Source organism: Myotis davidii, unplaced genomic scaffold (assembly GCF_000327345.1).
Source record: "Myotis davidii unplaced genomic scaffold, ASM32734v1 scaffold963, whole genome shotgun sequence".
Classification (NCBI taxonomy): domain Eukaryota; kingdom Metazoa; phylum Chordata; class Mammalia; order Chiroptera; family Vespertilionidae; genus Myotis; species Myotis davidii.
In genome coordinates, this window is record NW_006294116.1 from 659,157 (window position 1) to 670,791 (window position 11,635).

Sequence of the window (11,635 nt, forward strand, 5' to 3'; positions counted from 1 at the left end):
AATATCTAACACTACCAAGTTTTATACATCTTTCTTTTTTATCTTTTTATTTTTGTTAAACCTCACCTGAGGATAGTTTCCCATTGATCTTTTAGCAAGAGTGGAAGAGAGAGGGAAAGGCAGAGAGAAATATTGATGTGAGAGAAACACATCGATTCGTTGCCTCCTGTACGTGCCCCGACCAGGATCCAGGCCAGGGAGCAGCCTGCAACCAAGGTACGTGCCTTTGATCAGAATCAAACCCAGGACCCTTTGGTCCTCAGGCCAAGGCTCTATCCACTGAGCCAATCAGGCTAGGGCTACATCTTTCCTTTTTAATATCTCCATCTACCACCTTCTCTCTAGTCTTCCTATTGCTGATATAATACGGGTACTTACTATTTCTTGCCATAATTATTTCAAGAGCTTCTTATATAATCTCTCTGCCTCCAATCTGTACCTTCTTCAATTCTCCACACTGCTGTTGGAGGGTTTTCTAAAATGCAAATGTGATCATGGAACTCTCAGGATCAAAATCCTTCAGTAACACCCACAGATTTCCTGAGGAAGCTCACATTCCTGAGCTTGGCACACAAGCTCTTTGTGATGAGGCTCCTGTTACCTCTTAATCCTCCTAACATTTTGGGATCCTCATTGCCTTTCAATCCAACCACTGAGAAGGACCTGTGGTTGATCAAAACCTCTCCACCTTCCTCCAGGATGCGTCCTGTTCCTTGAATGCCCTCTGTACTGGGTTATATACTGTTCCCTAAAATTCAGGCCCATCCAGAACCTGTGAATCTGTGAGCTTAACTGCAAATAGGGTCTTTGTAGATATAATCAAGTGCAGATTGGGTTAGGGTGGGCCCTACATTCAATATGACTGGTATAAGAAGAGAAAAATTTAGGCATAGACACCGACATGGGGGAAAAGGTCCTGTGAAGACAGAAGCAGAGACTGGAGTGATACATCTACAAACCAAGGAACACCAAGGGTTACTGGCAGCCATCCAAAGCTAGGAGAAGGACATGGACCAGATTCTCCCTCAGAGCCACTGGAAGAAACCAACCCTGCCAACACCTTGGTCTTAAACTTCCAGCCTACAGAACAATGAGAAAATAAATTATTGCTGTGGCAGGCCACCCAGTTAGTGTATTTTGTTATGGCAGATTTAGGAAACTAATGCACCCTTCCTCTCTTTATTCCCTTGCTAACCTCAATTCAGCTCAGCATCTCCTCTGGGGAACCTTCCTTATGCTTTTCCACTCCCATGCCTTGCCTTTCCTAACCCCTAATTCAGATGCCTCTTCCACTCTGACTATGCCTATCTCTATTATAATGCATTGCAATGCTGTCATCATTGTTGTTTTTTCCCCTTTGTTAGGCGGTAAGCTTCAAGAGAGTAGAATGAGTGCCTACCTGGCAATCCCAGTATCCTGCACAAAAATGGCAAGAAAAAAAAGAAGATGTGCAGTTAACATTTGGTGAATGTTAACATGCCTCAAAAGGAGTGTGATTTTTATTTCCTTCAGATGGAGTATTGCAAATCATCAAGTAGAGTGGCTATAAGTTAATGGGGAAATAAGATCTCACATTAGACCAATAATGCTCAAGGCATTGCCAACAAAATTACTTTAACATAAAAGATGTTTCCATTACTGAAGTTCATTTTATTCACGAGCAATGAAGAGAATTGTGTTCATGTTATTTCAAATCATGAACTGTTTGCTTTGCATTTTTTTTTTTTACTGCTTTGACTAGCAGCTTACAACAGAAGTAAATATTATATGAATCTCTAAGTAATAAAATATACCATGTGAAATAACTGGAAGTCAGGGAAGTATACATCATGTCTTGTTAACCTGACCACTGAGCAGCTGAGATTTCTCACTTGCTTTAGTGGTCTGCATCCCTTATACACCCACAGGTTTACAAGAGCTCATTAACAAAGGATCAATCCTAAGTGTGTAGAGGTTAGCCTGAGAAGTCACTTGTCAGAAGTACTTTACTCACTAGAAACGATCTCCTCATGGCCTGAAGTGGCTTAGTGGGCTACTTCCATGTTGTTATCATGGGAATTATGAATCAGTCTCAGAGTTTATGTTACAGTCCTCCCAAATCTTTGGAAATTCACCTAACAAAGATATAACAAGCTGGACTTGTTTACTTTTAAGAATTCATTAATCTGATTATTTACCACACATGCAACTATATTACCCTCAGATGGTAACGGGGGATATTTTTTCTAATAGTGATAAGAACATCATCTACTTATGTTCAGACTAGCTAAGGACTTTTATGTTTTGATCATAAAACCTTGTGCTTAAATGAAGGCTATGCGATGAGATTAAAGCAGGGCCATTGGAGTAATTATTTTTCTTAGTAATCACTCAAGTCTTATGCAACTAAATAAAGGACCTGAAGTTCTAAACATGAAACGTATTATTTTTTGGCTATCCCAAATTGTTAAACATGTATTAGAGCCAGGCTTATGGTAGTTTCTAGAGAGCCACAAAAATGAGTATGACTCAATCCTCACCTTCAGCATCTGGCATCTTTGGGGGAGAAAGACAATTTCAGTACCAGAGATTTCAAAAGTAACACAGGAGAAAGACTCATTCCAACTTGTGCAACCTGGGAAGCCTTCCTGGGGACCAATAGAGATCTGGTACAATCCTGGGAAGGAAAAAGCACCAGGAACAGTGTGTAAGTAATCTCACAGATATTGGTACACACAAGGTGGGCTTCAGGAACAGCTCCAAGCTTAATGAGAAGTAAGGGGGAAGGAAAGATTGTAAAGCATCAGGCCTGAAAAGTGGAAATAACATACTTCTATACGTGACATTTTAACATGTATATTCACTCATTAATTCATTCATCAAACATTTAAGTAGTTGCTATGTCTGAGACACTGAGAATATCATGGTGAATATACTAGTCCTCACCGTCAGGAAGTTTCTGTCTAGGGGGTGAGGCAGAGTCATAAAAGAATGATTAGAAGGCAAGGTGGTGAGCCCCTTGGGAGAGCGAGGTACAGGCTTTATGAGAGCGCACTATTGGTGCATCCAAGAGAGGGGTCACCCAGGGCCTCCAAGTGGAAGTGAAGCAAAGCTTCGACAAGAGGGGCCCCACTCCTTGAGGAGGGTTCTGGAAAGCTGTGCAGAGCATGATGACCCCTGGGCTGAGGCCTGAAGGATGAAGAGTTAGCCATGTGGAATGAGACCGTCAAGACAAGGGAAACAGAATGAGCAGAGGAAGGAGAATGAAAACAACACATTCGAGTACACACTAGCCATTCAGAATGACCACGTCCCTCACCTTCTGGAAACACTTGTTTGCAGGAGAGGCTGTGTAAGCGTGGTGGTAAGAGTGTGCTTCTGGGATCAGTTTGGACTCAAACCCAGCTTGTCACTTAGAGCTGTGTGGCCTCAGGTAAATTACTTACTTCCTTACTGCCCGGGACTTGTAACACAGGGATGAACACAGCATCAACCTCATATGGTTGCAGTGAATTCTTGGAATATAGCTTGGCACATAGAGTTAGCAACAGCAGTACTATTAGTGATAGTGGTAGTAGAATTACTTGGGTTTCTTACTAATACAAACTCACCACCAGGTGTATTTTCTACTCAAGTACACTGCCCATTCCCTAGTGTCTTTTCCTCACCCACCCACTCCATAATCACAGAATAAACTTGATCCTGGTCCATAACTTGACATTTTAATTCTGAAAATGTGTTGGAAATCTCAGGCTACACTGCAAAAAAAAAAAAAATCTCAATTCTCTACTGTTATCCATCACTTTTTATTTTCACAAATGTCCTTACTTATGTTTCTTACTATGTCCTTTTTTAAAATAATTATTCCTAAAAGAAATTACTAATGGCCCACCTGTACGTAAACTGAAATTGACACTGATGGGGAAAAGGTATATATAAAATAAATCAGTGTAATTATGTTAAGTGGAATAAGTCAGAGAAAGACAAATGCCATATGATTTCACATATATGTGGAATCTAAAAACAGAAACAAACTCAGATTTAGAGAACAAGCTGATGGCTGCCAGAGGGGATGGCGAGCGGGCATCAGGTGAAAAAGATGAAGGGATTAATTACAAATTGGTAGTTACAGAATAGTCAGGAGATGTAAAGTATAGCATAGGGAATACAGTCAATAATCTTGTAATAATTATGTATGGGGTCAGATGGGTAATAGAGTTACAGGGGGAATAGCTTCATAAGTTACATAAACATCTAAACACTATGCTGTACACCCAAAACTAATATAATATCGAATGTCAACTATAATTAAAACACAATAAATAAATAAATAATAAAAATAAAAAAGAAAGTAAATCTGTCTATCCAAGAAGAATGGTGGAGGAACTGGTGTTTAGGAAAAAATCGCCATGGACAAAGAGCTTGTTAGAATGCCCAGTCTTTGCCTATATCTAGAATCTGCTGCTCCAACTGCTTCATGTATCTTCCATGGAGAAAGAAGGGATGCATGAGTTTTTCACTTAGATTAATCACTTTCTAGCTTGACTTCATCAGCTGCTTATTGCCTCAGCTCTATCCCCTTTTCTTTTGCAGAACACATATTTTTCCCTTAACTTTTTGACATTTTCTTTTCAATCACACTAATTTTTCTGACTAGAAGGTATATGTTTTTCTCATGTATACAGGATGTATCAAAAAATGTATACACACTTTTTTCCCAATAGCTCAATTGATGTTTCTCTCTTTTCAGATTTAACCCACTGGAATGAACAATTTTTCAAAGTGTGTACACATTTTTTGGCACACCCTATCCTATCTAATAAAAGAGAAACATTCAAATTGTCTGTACCTCTGCCACACCCACAAGCCACACCCACCAGCCAATCAGGAGTGAGTATGCAAATTAACCCAACCAAGATGGCAGTGGTCATGGGGCTGGAGAGAACAGGAGGCTTGGGTTGCCCCCACCTCCTCCGGCAAAGGAGGAAGCCAAGCTTCCCACCCACCCTGGCCGCCATGGGCTCCGCTCAAGGCTACAAAGTTTCAATTATAGAAGATAAATACATCCCAGATACCTGCTTCCCTCCACTCAAGGAGGCACTGAAACTAAAAAGGAGCTGGGAGCTTGGGTCATCAGGGGCCGTGGCCAGCCTGCAAACAGCCCTCAGCCCCTCACCCAGACTGGCCTCGCCCCCCCCGCCCCCCAGTGGGGACCCTTACCCCATGGGGGCATGGCCAGCTTGCAAACCACCACAGGCCCCTCGCCCAGGCTGCCCCACATCCCAAGGGAACCCCCACCCTGATTCGGGACACCCTTCAGGGCAAACCAGCCGGCCCCCACCTGTGCACCAGGCCTCTATACTAATAAAAGGGTAATATGCTAATTAGACTGGGAGACCTTCCAGGAGACCTTCTGGATGTTCTTCTGGACAAAGCCATGGTGGCGGGGCTGAGGTAGAGGCAGTTAGAGGCCAAAATGGGAGGGCAGTTGTGGGTGATCAGGCTGGTGGGGGGTGGGGCTATCGGAGGTAAGCAGACCAGCAGGAGGACCAGTTGGGGGCAAGCAGGCTGTCAGTGGGGGTGAGTTGGAGGTGATCAGGACAGTGGGGGGTGCATGCAGTTTGGAGGGAGCAGGCCGAGGTAAGCAGACCAGCAGGAGGACCAGTTGGGGGCAAGCAGGCCGTCAGTGGGGGTCAGTTGGAGGTGATCAGGACAGTGGGGAGGGAAGATGGGGGCGAGCAGGCCAGCAGGAGGGGCAGTTGGGAGTGAGCAGGCTGGCAGGGGAGGCAGATGGGGCAAGCATACTGGCACAGGGGGCAGTTGGGGGCTAGCAGGCTGGCAGGCAAAGTAGTTAGGGGCAGTCAGGCAGGCAGGTGAGTGGTTAGGAGCCAGCCATCCCGGATTGCGAGAGGGATGTCCGACTGCCGGTTTAGGCCTGATCCCTGTAACCTGGCAGTAGGACGTTCTTCGAGGGGTCCCAGATTGGAGAGGGTGCAGGCTGGGTTGAGGAACACCCCCTCCCCTATGCACAAATTTCGTGCACTGGGCCACTAGTCTTTACATAAAAATTAAAGAGGACAAGATGTTTGAGTAGTTACATTCTCTGAATGTTTTAACAAGAGCTGTGAAAGAAAGAAGTCAGAAGGAGCACCGATTTACAAAATATGAAAATGTTCATTTCAAAAGCCCACCTTGCTTCAACGAAACTGTGGTTTTTGCTGATCATCTTGTTAAAGCTGTGCAGATGATAGTATCAGGTGAGTGATGCTCATTATAGCCACTGTGCAATGATGACCCACCAAATCTATACTCAGCTTTTTGATTTTCTTATTCTCTGTCTGGGGCTTGCATCAGAACAGCTTTGATATTTTCCTTTCGGCCAAATTCACCTTTTATGGGTGCATTCCTATATTCTGTCATTATCACATCAGATGTACTTTCTTTTTATCTGAGTATCCACCCATATTCAAAAAGCTATAGTTCTTTTGTCTTTATTCTTCATGTTTTAAAAATGAGACCCCATTTTCAATATATTTCCATTTCGTCTGTGTATCTCCTTTTAAACATCAATTTCCCATTTTTCTTTTATTCCTTGTTATTTGTTCCAGGAACTTCTCAACTTTTGGAATGATTAGGAAACAAAAATATCAAAGAAGAAAAATCACCAAGTACTGAGACGGAAGATAAGTGCTTTCTCTCATGTTAAATACAATAAGTACCTTAGATACAATACAGACACACACACACAAAACCCCAACTGTTAATCTCACAAAGATTTGGAAGGTAGAACCATAAAAATACTTACAAAATAAATTAAAATTTTTTTCCTCTAATCTCAGTTTCATAAAGAATTCAGTACTGAACTCAATGGAAAATTGAACTAAATGCAGTAAACATTTATTGAGAATTCGTATGTATTGGGCACTGTGCTAAGTTTTTTTTTTGTGGGGGGGCTATACAATATGAAGATAAATAAAAGCTGGTTGATATACTCCAAAATTGAACATTTAGAAAAATTTTAAAAATATACATTTTTATTGATTTCAGAGAGGATGGGAGAGGGAGAGAGAGATAGAAACATCAATGGTGAGAGAGAATCATTGATTAGATGCCTCCTGCATGCCCCCTACTGGGGGTGGACCCCAAAATCCGGACATGTGCCCTGATCAGGAATCGAATAGTGACTCCTGGCTCATAGGTCAAGGCTCAACCGCTGAAGATGCCTCCTGCATGCCCCCTTCTGGGGATGGAGCCCAAAATCCGGACATGTGCCCTGATCAGGAATCGAATAGTGACTCCTGGCTCATAGGTCAAGGCTCAACCGCTGAGAGACACTAGCTGGGCTAAAATTGAACATTAGGAAAGATACACCCCTAAAAACAATTCTCATACTAGACACATAGAGGAAAGTACTCTGGGAGTATAAGAGGGCAAATATGCAGTGAACAGTAGAGGGACCTTAAATGGCTTTTCAGAGTAAAGGTTTTTGAAAATATATAAATATCATTCTATTTCCTTCAGCTATTGAAATTTTAGGACTATAGTTTATTAAAGGTTAGTTTGCTGTGGTTAATACATCTAAAGTGACCAAATTAGGCTGGGTGCTATTTTCTAGTGCAGGGTAAAGATTTGAGTTGAGTTTTAAAAGCTGAGCCTTTGCAAATGGTAAGAATTCCTTCTTTTTTACAGCAGTGTAGTATTCCATTGTGTAGATGTACCATACTGGAGAGCATTATGCTAAGCAAAATAAGCCAGTCAGTGAAAGATAAATACCACATGATCTCATTTGTGGAATATAAAGAACAGTATAAACTGATGAACAAAAATAGATACAGAGGCAAAGAAGCATTGAACAGACTGTCAAACTACAGTGGGAAGGCAGGGGAGGGTTTAGGAGGGACGGGGTAAGAGATCAACTGAAAGACTTGTATGCAATAAAAAAAGCTGAGCCTTTGGGGCAGACGGGAGAGCCCAATTAAAGGTTCAAAGACAGGAGATTATTGAATGGGAGAGAGCCGGGAGTGGGGTGTGAATGGGGCGTGGGGTGTGATAGTCATTGGGAAACATAGTTCTAGGCCAGTGATGGCGAACTTATGACATGCATGTCAGAGGTGACACGCGAACTCATTTTTTTGGTTGATTTGTCTTTGTTAAATGGCATTTAAATATATAAAATAAATATCAAAAATATACATCTTTGTTTTACTATAGTTGCAAAGATCAAAAAACTTCTATATGTGACACGGCACCAGAGTTAAGTTAGGGTTTTCAAAATGCTGACACATTGAGCTCAAAAGGTTCGCTATCACCGTTCTGGGCCCAAGTCTCTTATGAATAGACTTCAATGCCAGGTTCAGAAATTGAAGTTCATTGCAGAAATGATTTCAAAGTTCTATACCTTGAAATGAGTGACAAATAAATGACTTTATTAACTGAAACATGGAATGAAAGAGTACAAATATATGTTTAGAAGCATTTTTTAATATAAAGAAAACTATACTAAATTCTAAAGTTAAGAGAGATTTCCTGATTAATTTTGATTAGCCCCCATGATAATTTTGATTTTTACTGATTGCTACAAATATAGAAGAAAATCTGTTCTGGTTTCAGTGTTGACTCGGCAAGCTTATATCACATGATGACAACACAGTTTATCAATTTCTTTGCAAGTTCCCATACATTTTTTGTTTGTTTGTTTTTTTAATGCTCGCCCAAGGATATTTTTTTCCATTGATTTTTAGAGAGAGGAAGAGAGAGGGAAAGACACAGAGACACTTCAACGTGAGAGAAACACATTGATTGGCTGCCTCCTGTACGAGCCCTGACCAGGGCCCAAGCCCGGGAGGAGCCTGCAACCAAGGTACATGTCCTTGACAAACCTGGGACCCTTTGGTCTGCAGGCCAACGCTCTATCCACTGAGCCAAACCAGCTAGGGCCCACATGTTTTGATTAATCATTTAAACACATGGAATAATGTGTCATCAAATTTTAGAGCCACAAGATCATGAAACCTGCCCCTTGCTTTGGATAGTTTCCCCCAGAGTAACTGCAGATACCCGCAGCCTTTTCTGCCTTTCCACTGTTTCCCTAATTGCCAGCATTTTCAAGGTGGCCAATTTGAGATGAAGCACAAGATGTGATCCTGGAAGGGAGGTTGTTTTTTCTTTTCCTCTTTGAAAAGCAAACTGGCTGTTACATGAGTCCAAGCAGAGTTGCTCAGCCTTTCAGATAAAAATTTAAAAAATAACCAAGGTGACACAAGTAGATTTAGTGATTGTTCTATGATGTCTTGGTCACTTAGTCATATATAATGAAAAAGGGTGCATACAAACCCATATTCTTTTAAGTTCCTTTTCCCTTAACTAATGATTTTCTGGGTCCACTAAGCTTTCACTGCCACCTTCAGGACTGAAATTTAGCATTAATTCCATGTGACTGATACATGCCACACGAGAGCAGAGGGAAGCAGATGAGCAAGTTCTTATCCCGGGTACCTTGCTATGATTCAGCTTTGGCCTAGATGGGAAAAATTTGTTTTTCCACACAGGGAAGCCTCATGAGAGTTACCAAAAAATAATAAGCTCCTGTCAGAACAGTATGGAGATGTTCTAAAACTGGGGTGGAAATACATTTTACCCTTTAAAGGTCAGGAGATGTTATTATGCTGCAAATGTAGCCCATGATTTATCTTTTAGAAAGGCAACATCACATGCATACAAAACTTACAAGATCTGGGTTACAATTTAAAATGAGTATTAATTTTCAACAATATTAATAATAGCCCCTATTTTTTTAAAAAAAATTATTTTTATTGATTTCAGAGAGGAAGGGAGAGGTACAGAAAGATAGCAACATCAATGATGAGAGAGAATCATTGATTGGCTGCCTCCTGCACACACCCTACTGGAAATTGAGTCTGCAACCCTGGGCATGTGCCCTGATGGGGAATTGAATGGAGACCTCCTGGTTCATAGGTCGACTCTCAACCACTAAGCCACACCTGCTGGGAAATAGCTCCTATTTTTAACCTGCTATGTATAAAATACTGCACTAAGTGCTGTCTCTTATTTACTCTCCATAACAAGCCAGCAAGGAGGTACACTGTAATGATCTCAATTTTAAAATGAGGAAACTGAATTTTATTCCCTATCCACCTTGAATGCCTGGCACTGTTTTCGCCGTTGATCCCCTCTCCTCTGCTGTTGATTTTTCCTTCTGCTTTTGGATGGTCCCTCTGTAGCCTTAGATCAAATTTATTTCTTTTCTGACCCTACATACTGGTTTTACCAGGAATTCTCCTCTTGGGTTCTCTCCTTTCCTGTCCTTGGAGACCTCTTTCACACGTTGTCGAATGGCACTGTAATTCCAGGCATCATCTTGTCCTCACATTCCCGTCCTGCTCCATGTTGTAACTGTAGGCCTGATATCTGACCTGGGTACCATGCCAGGATCCCAAACTCAGTCCAGGATTCAACATCATTCTGCCAAAACGCACTTTCCCTCCTGACATCCCCACTCCTTTCTTGGCACCAGCGCTCTGCCAGTCAGGTCTGACTTAAAATCCTGGGGTTGGTTTGACAGCTTTGTCTCTCTTGCCCCTATAATCATGCAGTCACCAATTCCTGTCACATCTCTGCCAGAAATATTTTCAACTTCCTTTCCAATAACTGGGACTCAAATGACAGTACCTCTTACATTTATGTAGCTCTTTAAAACATAAAAAGCTCCTGCAAATACTATCTATATATATAAAACCCTAATATGTGAACGGCGGAACAACCAAACAACCGATCACTATGACATGCGCTGACCACCAGGGTGTGTGTGTGGAATATGGCAGGCTTTGGCAGCAGGCAGCAGAGTGCAGAACATGGTGGAGCATGTGAGTAGGGGTGCCAGACCAAGGCGGGGCACCAGTTGCTGTCATTGGAACGAGCCTCTGGTGGTTACTGAAAATTCTTGGCTCCTGTGCACCACGGTCCCACCCACCGCTTGCACCCACTGCCAGTGCCCACTGCCAGCCCTGATCACCCCTCAGGGCTTCTCCACCTCCCCCTGCTTCTGAGGGGTGATCAGGGCTGGCAGCAACCTCTCATACCCACTGCTGGTGATGGCCCTAGTTGCACCAACAGCCAGTGCCGGAGCTGCTGCTTGCACCCACTGCTGGTACCCAGCACCGTCCTGATTGCTCAGTGCTGTCAGCGGGTGTGAGCGGCAGCTACTGGCCCTGATTGCCCCTGAGGGCTTCTCCACCTTCCCCTGAGGGGCGATCAGGGCAGCAGCAGCTGCTTGCACCCACTGATGGTGCTGACCCCACTCACACCTGGTGTTGGCGCCTGCCCCAATCACTCTGCACCATCAGTGGGTGCGATTGGGGTGGCGTCATCAGCATGTGGGAGTGGCAGCGGTGGGAGCGGGGCTGCCGGCAGAGGGGATCAGGGGCCGCAGCGGGAGGGGCCAGGCAGGGGTACAGAGGATGGGCTGAGACCTGCCCCTGTGCCCACCACAGCCATGTAGCCTACAGCTCCTTTCAAGGTGCACAAGTTCGTGCACTGGGCCCCTAGTCTATATCTATAAAAGCCCAGCGACCCTTAAGATGGAATGACCAGAATGACCGGCCGGTATGATGTGCACTGACCACCAAGGGGCAGACGC

At 43.1% G+C, this 11,635-nt stretch overlaps 1 protein-coding gene across 2 annotated transcripts in view; it reads right to left on the reverse strand.

Annotated features, from left to right (window-relative positions):
* Positions 1–11,635, reverse strand: part of GPRIN3 (GPRIN family member 3) — a 70,480-nt gene that overhangs the window by 36,895 nt on the left and 21,950 nt on the right. The window contains exon 3 of one of the 2 annotated variants that reach the window (XM_006768183.2): positions 379–475. The exons of the other annotated variant lie outside the window; for it this stretch is intronic. The gene's annotated coding sequence lies outside the window, so the exon portion shown is untranslated. The remainder of the gene's footprint in view (positions 1–378; positions 476–11,635) is intronic. 2 annotated transcript variants of the gene reach the window in all.